This window comes from Eleutherodactylus coqui, chromosome 13 (genome assembly GCF_035609145.1).
Source record: "Eleutherodactylus coqui strain aEleCoq1 chromosome 13, aEleCoq1.hap1, whole genome shotgun sequence".
Taxonomy (NCBI): domain Eukaryota; kingdom Metazoa; phylum Chordata; class Amphibia; order Anura; family Eleutherodactylidae; genus Eleutherodactylus; species Eleutherodactylus coqui.
The window spans coordinates 65,740,862-65,754,952 of record NC_089849.1 but is presented as its reverse complement, the minus strand read 5'-3'; the positions used below and the strand labels follow the sequence as shown (position 1 = coordinate 65,754,952).

The 14,091-nt window shown below is 49.1% G+C and overlaps 1 protein-coding gene across 5 annotated transcripts in view; it reads right to left on the bottom strand.

The window, feature by feature from the left end:
* Positions 1-14,091, bottom strand: part of SEPTIN9 (septin 9) — a 266,768-nt gene that overhangs the window by 50,362 nt on the left and 202,315 nt on the right. The window contains exon 1 of one of the 5 annotated variants that reach the window (XM_066587592.1): positions 2,997-3,107. The exons of the other annotated variants lie outside the window; for them this stretch is intronic. The gene's annotated coding sequence lies outside the window, so the exon portion shown is untranslated. Of the gene's footprint in view, positions 1-2,996; positions 3,108-14,091 lie in introns of those variants that run through there. 5 annotated transcript variants of the gene reach the window in all.

The window sequence follows — 14,091 nt, the reverse complement described above, 5'->3', positions numbered from 1 at the left end:
CAAGTTTAAATTAGTATTTTTTTCAGCGGATCCTATTTTGTAGAAAGAAAACCGTACCCATACAAAATGGGAATGAAACAGAAATAAATGGAAAGCATTCTTCCCATTTTTTGGTGGATCCATGAAGTACGCTTTCTATCCTTTTCTGTTTCCTTCCCTTTTTCAGCATTTTGAACGGATCCTTTTTTTTTTGTACAGCTTGACTTATCTTTCCCTCTCTCCCATTAATTTTGCTTATCTCCTGCCCAGAAAACAGCTTTTTTTTTTTTTTTTACATTGTAGTTAACACAAACAAAAAACCTCCCAAAAAACAGTATTTGACCTCCTGCACACGGTCAGATTTGCATTGCGAAATCCGGAGCAGAATTCCACAGCAAAACCAGCCCATAGCAAGGTATGAGAATACCTAATTTCCTGTTCACGAGGGGAAATTGATTGTGATTTTTCCACTCGTGGGGGAGAATTCACAACATGCTGCAATTTTGTGCAGACTACTCATGGAAATCAATGGAAGCCGTCCATCCCGCGGCCATTCTGCAATTATTATTGCAGAATAATGCGGCTCCTGCGACCATCAACATAGAGCTGGAAACAATCTACGCTTTTGTTTCAGTGTAATAAAAAGTAAATGGAGTTGGAAAATTGAGAATGCATTTCTATGGACAGAAAAACACATGTTTTTTTGCTGCGCCATTCACCGTACAGAAAGACGGAAAGTAAAAACACTAGTATGAAAAGGCCCTAAGCGCAGAGAGCCCTTACAAAGTTCAACTACTACTCTGGAGGACTGAATGCTGGCATGCAATACTACAATTTTCAGCAAGGCAAACATGTGGCTACCTGCAGCTTCCCTCAGCTATACCCAAGGATTTAGCAGCCAGATTCACGCCAGTCTGCTGATTGCTGGGGTAGCAGTAGAGAAATGTTAGGGTAACAGAGAAATAGGATACATTGAGTGCAAAATTTGCACCCGTTCTCAGTATGGTCCTACAAAACATGTTCTGTGCTGAATAATATACATACAAGAAAGGCAAGCAAAGAATACAATGTATCAACTAAAGAAACAACATTGCTTAAAGAGGATAGAATAATCTAAATATACTACTGTGTGTGTAAATATTGTGTGTTGGATTAGTAATCCCCATCCTAAACAAATAGCGCAGTGACTCCAACCCATTCACAGACACAGAGCAGGGCAGCATGACCTGGAAGAGGTTATAGAATAGGCATCTAGCAGATCTTGAGAAGGATGTGTGTGTCTTTGGCAGATTAGAGAGATTAACCAGGAGAGAATCTGAGAATGGTGGGGAAAAGAAAGGGAGGGGGTGAGGAGGGTGATGTCTCTGTGTCTTCTCTCAGTGAACAGGAAACCAACAGATCTCAGATGTAGAGTACACCCTCAGCAGTGAGGAGGAAACAGATGCAATATTATATACCCTGATCGGAGGTGAGATACATGCAAGCAATATCTCCATGCAAGCAGCAATTAAGGCCGCTTGGACCTCATTGCTAATTAGCTTGCAGAGAAGCTTCCCATGCACTGCAGTGTAGGTGCCATGGAGGTGTGAGACTATTCACAATAGCGCTGACAGCCATATTACTGAATGCAGTACCATAGCAAGAAATCAGGAATTGTTAGAAAGCATAATGGCGGGGGAGGGGGGGTTGGGATAGGATATCAATATTTTTTACATCAAACATTCATTACAATAATCAAGAGTATGATGGATTGTATCCTTTAGAGGTTGCCACCCTATGCTGGGCCCAGTAACACCCCCAAAGCCATGGCTTAAAATCCAAGAAGTGGTGCATTGAGATTTATGTCATATAAGATACCATGCAAATTGCACAAAATTATTTAGCCGGTTCAGACGAAAATATTTTCCCACGCCATAAATCACTAAAGCCACCTGCCTCTAAATTGACACGGCTTGATTAGCAGCCTTTTCATTCATTCATCTACATATATGAATATATTGCATGGTTGCTTGGACCCATTCAATGAGTGACAGTCTCTTCCAGTGACCCTATAGGCCTGATGCTATGGAGCGTGGCCCCTTGTTTTGTATAGTGCCATTTTTTTGCATTTTAGACAAGACTGCTCACACTGCAATAAGAGTCTTGCACCGCCATAAGTTGCAAGCGCCAAGATTCCTTACCATTTGTCCGATTATGACAAATATATATTCTGCAACCCCAAACCAGTTGAGACCCCCTATAGCCAATTTGCTAAGGATTTACACACAGGTGCTTTTCTTTGCAGGTTGGAAAAAAAAAAAACTGTAATACGTTATACATGCATTTAACCTCTACATTGCTGCACCCAAAAAAAAACCATCAGTACAATCCAGATCAGTGTCAGCTAGACGACTGCTGCAATAGGCCTAGCATTGGAATGGCTTGTGCAGCTGCAGACTGATGTTTTCCCTCTGGTATTGCATAATCTAATCTCCCCCTACAAAACAGATTAAATAAAGGGTTACAGATCAGTAATAGTCCTGAGAAGTAAACGTTTCGATAAAAGTAATTCTATAAGAATGGTGCTGTGCAGAGGTGCAGCTGGAGGCTCCTGGGCCCTGGTGCAGAAGCTATGCCACCTAGCAGGCTGTGATGCCAAGTGCCACAGTAAAGATGACGTCACCGTATAAAGGGTATATATGAAGTAACTACTCTGGCACCACTATGCAATCAGCATGGCATTGCACAGGCACTTTATGCCCTCTCATGATAGATGCCCTATTGTTAAGCCACAAATGGGTTAACAACAGGACAAGCCACCTTAGATGCAATGCATCCCCTTTCCTGTGTTACATGCCCTGCAGAGATCTCTCCCCTGCACCAACAGGGGGTCAGCAAATCCCCCAACTTGCAGAGCGTGGCTTGTAATAGCCGCTCCCTCCCCCCCTGCTCATGCATATGGTATGCCCATTGCACAGAGGATTCACTGGAGTCATCAGTGCATGGCACAATCCGTGCCCCGCCCTGTGCCAACCTACCTCCAGAGAACAAGCACCCCCGGGCAGCGTCTGCAACAGCGCAGGATCACCCGGAGCGCACACCGAACACTGAGCACGATCTGAAGCAGAGCGCCGGAGAGACACGGCCACACCCCCTGTCACGTGCTGCACGGGGCGGGGCCTAGCGCGAAAGGGGTTAAAGAGCTGCGGTGCCCTCCGGGATGATCCCAGGCAGGAGATATGTGGATACTGATACGGGATCATATATACCTTATATACAGATCTATCTATCTATCTATCTATCTATCTATCTATCTATCTATCTATCTATCCATCCATCCATCCCAAATATTTGCAAACTTTCACACACCTTGTCATTTACATATCAATAAAATATGAAGTTTCTATTTAGGGTGTACTTATACGGATGATTTCCCCCTACAAGTTCCATCTAATCGCGATATTGATGGAACTTGCATGGAAAAATAACCCATGGATATCAATGAGTTAATTTACATCAGCGATTTTTTACTTGTATCAATAGTGCAAAACCGAAAAATTGCAGAATGAACTATTTTTGGATAATTCTGCTGCAATAATTGCACATTAATTCCTATGGGAGCCAAAAAAGTGCATAGTTAATGCCATAGTTAAAGGGACTATCTGGGAATTTGAATTCCTTAGGATGGTTTTACATCTGCGCCCGGGGAATCTCCTCAGCCAAATGACTCCGTCTTGGGATGGAACCGAAGAGCGCTGAGCAGACCCCACTGACTACAATGTAGTCCGTTCGCTTTCCGCTCAGCTGCGTGGCTTTTAGCTGGAAGAAAAAGCGCTGCATGCATCGGCGGAGTTGGACCAGCCACTTCTGGATGCGTTCCGACAACGAGTCACAGGGTGTTGTGGACCTCCGGTGTTGGTGACGTCAGAGGTGAGGGAAGGCTGACGGCTCATTATAATAATTAAGCTATCCCCTTCTTTCTATTACTGCTTTGGTGGTGATAGAACGAGGGGCTAGCTTAATTATTATAATGAACCGTCAGCTTTCCCTCACCTATGATGTCATTGGAGGTCCGCAATACCATGACTCCGTGTTGGAACGCACCCAGAAGTGGCTGGTCCAACTCAGCAGGTGCCGGTAAGGAATTTAAATCCCCCCTTTAATATAGACCTTAGACCAGACCAAAAAAAAGCCTACTCACCTCTCTGCTGTTCCTGGCACTGGAGCCACTTTCATTGCACTGGGTCCTGGCCTGGAAGCAGTAATGTGAAGAGGAGCCACCACCCACACTCTGGGCCCTTCTGCACTATGTCCTAATGCTGTCACTGCCACACAGTGGGTGGCGAGCATCAGGCGGTGACAGCATCTGGAGAAGTGGTAATACTAGGCCATGCCCACTGTTACCACTCCATAAGCCTCTTGTAGCAATGAGTGCTGCCATCACTGATGGAAGCGCTCATTGTTTATAAAGCTAAGTGGTGCAACATTATTACTTTTTCAATAAAACTGTGCCCTCTCCTCAGCTGTGATGAGATGGCGCCCTAGGCAGGAGCCTACCTTCGCCTTCACCCCCCTTGTCCCGGCCCTGATTTCTACATCAATTTATCATCAGGTGCTGCGAAATATGTTGGTGCTATATAAGTAATCCACCCGTTCTAATTTTATAATGTGCAGACTACTTAGCGCGCCGCTCAATGCACTGCAGCGGCAGCTTTCAGCACTCCCAACAGGGGAACGATGGGGAAGTAAGTATAACACATCCCTGGACTCAGTGGGTCACCTATTTTTGCCCATAAACTCAGCTCAAGAGCTAAAAGTAGGTGACAGAGTCTTTTAATGGAAGCTTTATTAAGAGCGCCTTTACATGGGATGGAATATTCTGCTGTCAAGATATACGCACCAAAATTCGAAGGTCTAAGTGCTTCAACACATGGGCGTATTTTTGCGGGATTCTCGCGCATTAATACGTGTGATAAGAACTCATTATTTTTTTAGTTGGTTCATTTACATGAGCGATTTTTCACTCACATGTCCTATTTTTGGGCAATTCCGCTGTGAGAATCGCCCATTCTTTCATATGGGAGCATTAAAAAAAAAAAAAAATCGCACTCGCATACAAATTGCATGACATGCGTTTTTTCCCATTTCGGCTATTAGAACAACAGCCGATGTTTTTGACATGCGTGAAATATACATACTACAGCAATGCAGGTTTACTAGTGGAATATAGGTCCAATTTTCTCAGACTTATATCACACTCGCTTGTGTAAATAGTGCCTACAGGCATATTCTGAAACTTCTTTATTGATGACTTCTCCTAGGTCATCAATATTAGATTGGTGGGATCTGACTCCTGGCACCTTTGGTGATCAGCTGTGACTTACACAGCTCCATACATTGTGCGGTGGTCTGAAATGGTACAGGATGCCTCTGCACAATAAAGCATAGTTGACTAGCCTTTTCTATACAGTAAAAGATAGCTATACCGACATATTACAGCCCAACAGAGGCAAAAGGACACTCTTTTATAGTCTTTTAGGTGAATGAAGTCTGACACATATGCTGAGAGCTGGCCCTACATGTACAGCAAATGTAAGGCTCAAACACAATGTGAACACAGCCTTATTCTAGTGGTTACAAATCGGTCCTCAGGCGTGTGCTAGACACACAGTAAGCCTTCATTCACACAGTTTTGCTGTGTCTTTCAATGCAGTTTTTGCCATGACCAAATGGAAAATCACTGAAAATCTTTTCCATGCTGCAGTCTCATTTCTCCGCTCCCCGTAGTTAGAGCTCAAGCCTGACTGCCATTAGACAGCTGAACCCCTGATCCTCCTGGCATGGGACAACCCATACTGCCCTAATGCTGATGCACCATAAGAAGGCGCATGCTTCAGATTAACACCCCTTGCTGTAAAAAGGCACATCGGCGGTCACTAAGGGGTTGATGACAGCAAGCAGAGATCTTGAACACTTTTCACTTTACAAGGAATTACTTTTATTTGTTCAAACCAGAACACCCAGTTAAACAGTCACTCCAGGGAAAACTTTTTGTAGTTTCCCCAGGGTGCAACTGATGCAAAGTGCCTACCAGGCAGATAGTAAAATTACCAATCCCTTTATTGAGGAGTGAGCCGCTTCTCTTTGGTCTCCCGTCATCCCACACAACCGAGCTGAATCCTCTAGCAGGCTGGAAGTCACTTTGTACAGTCCTAGACTAATGCTGCAGCTTTTATAGGACTGAACAGAAAGAAACGTCCGGTCCAGACAGATGATGCCGTAGGATTCAGCTAGTCACATCGACAATAGGGGACTGGAGCAGAGCTGGTTTTTCATCATTAAAGAGAACAGTAGGCACTTTGTGTCATTGTATTCGCTAAAAAGATTAAATGTTTCCCTAGAGTGACCCTTTAAGGTTTAAGTGAGGAACTAAATTTGCCATTTTGGTTATCGGTTAGGAAATCCATCACATTCAGATTGCCATTTTTGTGTCTGCTTTTTGCTAGGTATTAACCAAAAAGTATGGAGGATGTTGCTTTGCAGCAAACACCTCAGTCAGTGAATGATACTGTCAGATCTGATTGCCGCTTTTGAGACCAGTGGTGTCCAGCAACAGGTTAAGAAGACCATAGGCCCTCACCTAGACCCTAAACTTGGGTTCCAACTTCCCCACCACCACCCTGCCATATTGTGTCTATAATAGTGATGAGTGAGTATACTCGCTAAAGGCAATTGCTCGAGCGAGCATTGCCCTTAGCGAGTACCTGCCCACTTGAGACAGAAGGTTCGGGTGCCGGCGGCGGGCAGGGAGCTGCGGGGGAGAGCGGGGAGGAACGGAGGGGAGATCTCTCTCTCCCTCTCTCCCCCCTGCTGACAGCCGCTACTCACCGCTCCCCCGCGCCGGCACCCGAACCTTCTGTCTCGAGCGGGCAGGTACTCGCTAAGGGCAATGCTCGCTCGAGCAATTGCCCTTAGCGAATACACTCGCTCATCTCTAGTCTATAAGTCAACTTCCCTAGATAAACTCAGATCCCAGACCAGAACCCTAAATGAATACAGCCAACAGACCAGACTCCCTCCTTGCTCCCTGGCTCTTCTTTAGGCCTACAAAATAGCATGATATCAGGAATCATGCTGTATAAGAGGATGTTCACATGCAGCGGCTGTGCTGTGGCAGAAAATGCTTGGTTTACTGCTAAATGCATGCATGTTGTGCTAGTACAGGTGAAGCACATGGTTGGCAATAACCAGAGTTTAAGCACTTATGCTGTGGTTATTGCCACCATATGCTTCACTATGTGTGAAGGCAGAGGCGTAACTTGAAGCTCCCGGGCCCTGATGCAAAACTTGTAACAGGGCCCCCAACTATAATGCTTTACTCATAGTACTGGGTTCCCTATATGGAGAAGAGAGGCCTTATGGGCCCCCTAAGGCTCCTGGGCCCGGGAGCAACTGCATCCCCTGCACCCTCTATAGTTACACCCCTGTATGAAGGTACCCTTAATACACTTAGCTCTACTAAATGTGAAGATAACTCTATTAACGTGTCTGTGAGACTCAACACAATAGAAGAATTGCAGCAGCAGCTGCGAGCTGGACCTTTTCTCTTCCTGCTTCCACTGGCATGCTACCTTTAACCTTTCCAATCCACTGTCTGACCTCTGAAGACATGATTTAAGGCTGTACAGCTCCGATGTTGAAAGACCCCCGTCTAGGTTCTCTTACTGTATATTGCCAGCCTCTCTGCTGTCGGAGCCTATCCAATGTGTCACCTCATGCAGTACTGGCTTTAGCCAGCATATAGCGCCGTTGTATAAAAGCAGAAAAAGAGTAAGCCCCCTAGGAAAACCAGGATACACATTGGATTGGAAAGGGTTAATGCCCTTATTGCAGTCAGCAGGATGTGGGTGACCATGCCTCCCAGAATTCTCATTTATTAAAAGGGTCGTCCCATGAAATAGTGATTCCCTATCCACAGAATAGATGATGACTATCTGATTCAGGGGGTATCCAAGCTCTGTACCCCCCTGGATAATGCGATCCCCGCCAACTAATGATGAGCAAAGTTTTGAAAAGTGATGCACTGAACCTTTGCAATAAATTTGGTTCGGTCAGAATTAGTTTGAACTGAACTGAAAGTCTACCAAACCCCCTGAAACTGGTGTGTAAAACTATCTAAGGCTGCCTTCAGACGACCGTATATCGGACGGGTATTCACACCCGGCCGATATACGGCGTCCCTCTCTGCAGAGGGAGGAGGTAAGAAGAGCTGGAAGCAGTGCACTGAGCTCCCGCCCCCTCTCCGCCCTCAGCACTATTTGCAATGGGAGGGGCCGAGGCGGAGCTAAGTCATGGAATTTAACTCTGTCCCTGCCCCCCCTCCTCTCATTGCAAATAGTGCAAAGGGGTGTAAAGGGGGAGGGAGCTCAGTGCACTACTCCCGACTCTTCAAGCCTCCTCCCTCTGCAGAGAGGGACGCCGTATATCGGCCAGGCGTGAATACCCGGCCGATATATGGTCATCTGAAGGCAGCCTAAGGGCCATAAAAGCCTGTTATAACACTCTGTGGTGATTCTCGGCACTGTTATCAGAATAGGTCATCAATAGAAAAAAATCCCTAAAGACTATGATCACACAGTGTGTTAGCCCTGAAAGGCAAATCATGGGGATAGTCAATGCAAGTAACCCCTAGAGACATGGGGGGCAAATTATCAACTGAAAAGTGGCCTCAAAAAGTTGCACATTTGGGTGCAAGTAGAGATGAGCGAGCACCAAAATGCTCGGGTGCTCGTTACTCGGGACGAAATTTTCGCGATGCTCGAGGGTTTGTTTCGAGTAACGAACCCCATTGAAGTCAATGGGCGACCCGAGCATTTTTGTATATCGCCGATGCTCGCTAAGGTTTCCATTTGTGAAAATCTGGGCAATTCAAGAAAGTGATGGGAACGACACAACAACGGATAGGGCAGGCGAGGGGCTACATGTTGGGCTGCATCTCAAGTTCCCAGGTCCCACTATTAAGCCACAATAGTGGCAAGAGTGGGCCCCCCCCTCCCAACAATTTTTACTTCTGAAAAGCCCTCATTAGCAATGCATACCTTAGCTAAGCACCACACTACCTCCAACAAAGCACAATCACTGCCTGCATGACACTCCGCTGCCACTTCTCCTGGGTTACATGCTGACCAACCCCCCCCACGACCCAGTGTCCACAGCGCACACAAAACTGTCCCTGCACAGCCTTCAGCTGCCCTCATGCCACACCACCCTCATGTCTATTTATAAGTGCGTCTGCCATGAGGAGGAACCACAGGCACACACTGCAGAGGGTTGGCACGGCTAGGCAGCGACCCTCTTTAAAAGGGGCGGGGCGATAGCCCACAATGCTGTACAGAAGCAATGAGAAATATAATCCTGTGCCACCGCCGTCAGGAGCTGCACACGTGGGCATAGCAATGGGGAACCTATGTGCCACACACTATTCATTCTGTCAAGGTGCCTGCATGCCCCAGTCAGACCGCGTTTTTTTATAAATAGTCACAGGCAGGTACAACTCCGCAATGGGAATTCCGTGTGCACCCACAGCATGGGTGGCTCCCTGGAACCCACCGGCTGTACATAAATGTATCCCATTGCAGTGCCCTGGACAGCAGAGCTAACGTCAGATTAAATGCAGGTGGGCTTTGGCCCACACTGCATGCTCCAACCTGACCGGGGTTTTTAATTCATAGACACAGGCAGGTACAACTCCCTATTGTGAAGTCCCTGTGGACCGACAGCATGGGTGGGTGCCAGGAAGCCACCGGCGGTACATAAATATATCCCATTGCATTGCCCATCACAGCTGAGGTAATGTCATGTTTAATGCAGGTGGGCTTCGGCCCACACTGCATGCCCCAGTCAGACTGGGGTTCTTTAGAAGTGGACACATGCAGTTACAACTCTGTGTGGACCGACAGCATGGGTGGCTCCCTGGAGCTAACGTCAGCTTTAATGCAGGTGGGCAAAAAATATTATTGGATTACACTGTAGGCGAGGGCCCCAAAAAATTGGTGTACCAACAGTACTAATGTACGTCAGAAAAATTGCCCATGCCCAACCAAGAGGGCAGGTGAAACCCATTAATCGCTTTGGTTAGTGTGGCTTAATTGGTAACTAGGCCTGGTGGCAGCCCAGTTAAAATAAAAATTGGTTCAGGTGCAAGTTTCAACGCTTTAATGAGCATTGAAACGTATAAAAATTGTTTACAAAAATTATATGACTGAGCCTTGTGGGCCTAAGAAAAATTGCCCGTTCGGCGTGATTACGTCAGGTTTCAGGAGGAGGAGGAGGAGGATGAATATTATACACAGATAAATGAAGCAAAAAGGTCCCCGTTTTGGATGGTGATAGAGAACGTAGCTTCCATCCGCGGGTGCAGCCTACGTATTGTTTAGGTATCGCAGCTGTCCGCTGGTGGAGAAGAGAAGTCTGGGGAAATCCAGGCTTTGTTCATCTTGATGAGTGTAAGCCTGTCGGCACTGTCGGTTGACAGGTGGGTACGCTTATCTGTGATGATTCCCCCAGCCGCACTAAGCACCCTCTCTGACAAGACGCTAGCCGCAGGACAAGCAAGCACCTCCAGGGCATACAGCGTGAGTTCAGGCCACGTGTCCAGCTTCGACACCCAGTAGTTGTAGGGGGCAGAGGCATCACCGAGGACGGTCGTGCGATCGGCTACGTACTCCCTCACCATCCTTTTACAGTGCTCCCGCCGACTCAGCCTTGACTGGGGAGCGGTGACACAGTCTTGCTGGGGAGCCATAAAGCTGTCAAAGGCCTTAGAGAGTGTTCCCCTGCCTGCGCTGTACATGCTGCCTGATCTCCGCGCCTCCCCTGCTACGTGGCCCTCGGAACTGCACCTTCTGCCACCAGCACTGTCGGATAGGAATGTTACCATCAGTTTGTCCGCCAGGGTCCTGTGGTATAGCATCACTCTCGAACCCCTTTCCTCTTCGGGTATGAGAGTGAAAAGGTTCTCCTTATACCGTGGGTCGAGCAGTGTGTATACCCAGTAATCCGTAGTGGCCAGAATGCGTGTAACGCGAGGGTCACGAGAAAGGCATCCTAACATGAAGTAGCCATGTGTGCCAGGGTACCTGTACGCAACACATGGCTGTCCTTACTAGGAAGATCACTTTCAGGATCCTCCTCCTCCTCCTCCTCATGCCATACACGCTGAAAGGATGACAGGCAAGCAGCATGGGTACCCTCAGCAGTGGGCCAAGCTGTCTCTTCCCCCTCCTCCTCAAGGCGCTGAGATATAGACAGGCGGGTGCTCTGACTATCCAGCGACATACTGTCTTCCCCCGACTCTGTTTCCGAGCGCAAAGCGTCTGCCTTAATGCTTTGCAGGGAACTTCTCAAGAGGCATAGCAGAGGAATGGTGACGCTAATGATTGCAGCATCGCCGCTCACCATCAGGGTTGACTCCTCAAAGTTTCCAAGGACCTGGCAGATGTCTGCCAACGAGGCCCACTCTTCTGTAAAGAATTGAGGAGGCTGACTCCCACTGCGCCGCCCATGTTGGAGTTGGTATTCCACTATAGGTCTACGCTGCTCATAGAGCCTGGCCAACATGTGGAGCGTAGAGTTCCACCGCATGGGCACGTCGCACAGCAGTCGGTGCACTGGCAGATGAAACCAATGTTGCAGGGTGCGCAGGGTGGCAGCGTCCGTGTGGGACTTGCGGAAATGTGCGCAGAGCTGGCGCACCTTTCCGAGCAGGTCTGACAAGCGTGGGTAGCTTTTCAGAAAGCGCTGAATCACCAAATTAAAGACGTGGGCAAGGCATGGCACGTGCGTGAGGCTGCCGAGCTGCAGAGCCGCCACCAGGTTACGGCCGTTGTCACACACGACCATGCCCGGTTGGAGGCTCAGCGGCGCAAGCCAGCGGTCGGTCTGCTCTGTCAGACCCTGCAGCAGTTCGTGTGCCGTGTACCTCTTCTCTCCTAAGCTGAGTAGTTTCAGCACGGCCTGCTGACGCTTGCCCACCGCTGTGCTGCCGTGCAGCGCGACACCGACTGCTGGCGACGTGCTGCTGCTGACACATCTTGATTGCGAGACAGAGGTTGCGTAGGAGGAGGAGGAGGAGGAGGAGGAGGGTGGTTTAGTGGAGGAAGCATACACCGCCGCAGATACCACCACCGAGCTGGGGCCCGCAATTCTGGGGGTGGGTAGGACATGAGCGGTCCCAGGCTCTGACTCTGTCCCAGCCTCCACTAAATTCACCCAATGTGCCGTCAGGGAGATATAGTGGCCCTGCCCGCCTGTGCTTGTCCACGTGTCCGTTGTTAAGTGGACCTTGGCAGTAACCGCGTTGGTGAGGGTGCGTACAATGTTGCGGGAGACGTGGTCGTGCAGGGCTGGGACGGCACATCGGGGAAAGTAGTGGCGACTGGGAACTGAGTAGCGCGGGGCTGCGGCTGCCATCCTACCTTTGAAAGCCTTCGTTTCCACAACCCTATACGGCAGCATCTCCAGGCTGATAAATTTGGCTATGTGCACGTCCAACGCTTGAGCATGCGGGTGCGTGGCGGCGTACTTGCGCTTGCGCTCCAACACTTGCGCTAGCGACGGCTCGACTGTGCGCTGAGAGACATTGGTGGATGGGGCCGAGGACAGCGGAGGTGAGGGTGTGGGTGCAGGCCAGGAGACGGTAGTGCCTGTGTCCTAAGAGGGGGGTTGGATCTCAGTGGCAGGTTGGGGTACAAGGGGAGAGGCAACGGTGCAAACCGGAGGTGGTGAACGGCCTTCGTCCCACCTTGTGGGGTGCTTGGCCATCATATGTCTGCGCATGCTGGTGGTGGTGGCTCCCCGGCTGATCTTGGCGCGACAAAGATTGTGCACCACTGTTCGTCGGTCGTCTGCACTCTCAGTGAAAAACTGCCAGACGTTTGAGCACCTCGGCCTCTGCAGGGTGGCATGGCGCGAGGGGGCGCTTTAGGAAACAGTTGGTGGATTATTCAGTCTGGCCCTGCCTCTACCCCTGGCCACCGCAGTGCCTCTTCCAACCTGCCCTGCTGCTGCACTTGCCTCCCCCTCTGAAGACCTGTCCTCAGTAGGCGTAGAAAACCAGGTGGGGTCAGTCACCTCATCGTCCTGCTGCTCTTCCTCCGAATCCTCTGTGCGCTCCTCCCTCGGACTTACTCCAATTACTACTACCTGAGTGATAGACAACTGTGTCTCATCGTCATCGTCCTCCTCACCCACTGAAAGCTCTTGAGACAGTTGCCGGAAGTCTCCAGCCTCATCCCCCGGACCCCGGGAACTTTCCAAAGGTTGGGCATCGGTCACGACAAACTCCTCCAGTGGGAGAGGATTCGGAACCATTGCTGCCCATTCTGGGCAGGGGCCCGAGAACAGTTCCTGGGAGTCTGCCTGCTCCTCAGAATGTGTCATTGTAATGGAGTGAGGAGGCTGGGAGGAAGGAGGAGCAGCAGCCAGAGGATTCAGAGTTGCAGCAGTGGACGGCGCAGAATTCTGGGTGGTCGATAGATTGCTGGATGCACTTTCTGCCATCCACGACAGGACCTGCTCACACTGCTCATTTTCTAATAAAGGTCTACCGCGTGGACCCATTAATTGTGAGATGAATGTGGGGACGCCAGTAACGTGCCTCTCTCCTAATCCCGCAGCAGTCGGCTGCGATACACCTGGATCAGGAGCTCGGACTGTGCCCACACCCTGACTTGGGCCTCCGCGTCCTCGCCCGCGTCCACGTCCTCTAGGCCTACCCCTACCCCTCAGCATGCTGTATTACCTGTGGTTGGAGGCTGACTTCGCTTACGGAACGCACAGCAGAGGCAGGAAAGAATTTTGCGCAAGCCTGCTGTAACACTTAACTGGCTGCGTATGAATTAGGACAACTACCCCCAGCAGAGACGCAGTACAGTCAGGACGGTCACAGGCAGCCCAAATAGATTTTTTTCCCCAAATTTTTTGGAAAAGCCCCCTGCCTATATAGACTGGATATGTCTTTAACTGTCCCTGCCTCACCACCACTACTGGCCGTGGACTATGTAAAATTACTGCAGACTGTTTCACTCTGGACAGGATGACAGCGGTGATGTAAGAGGCAACGCAGAGCAGGAA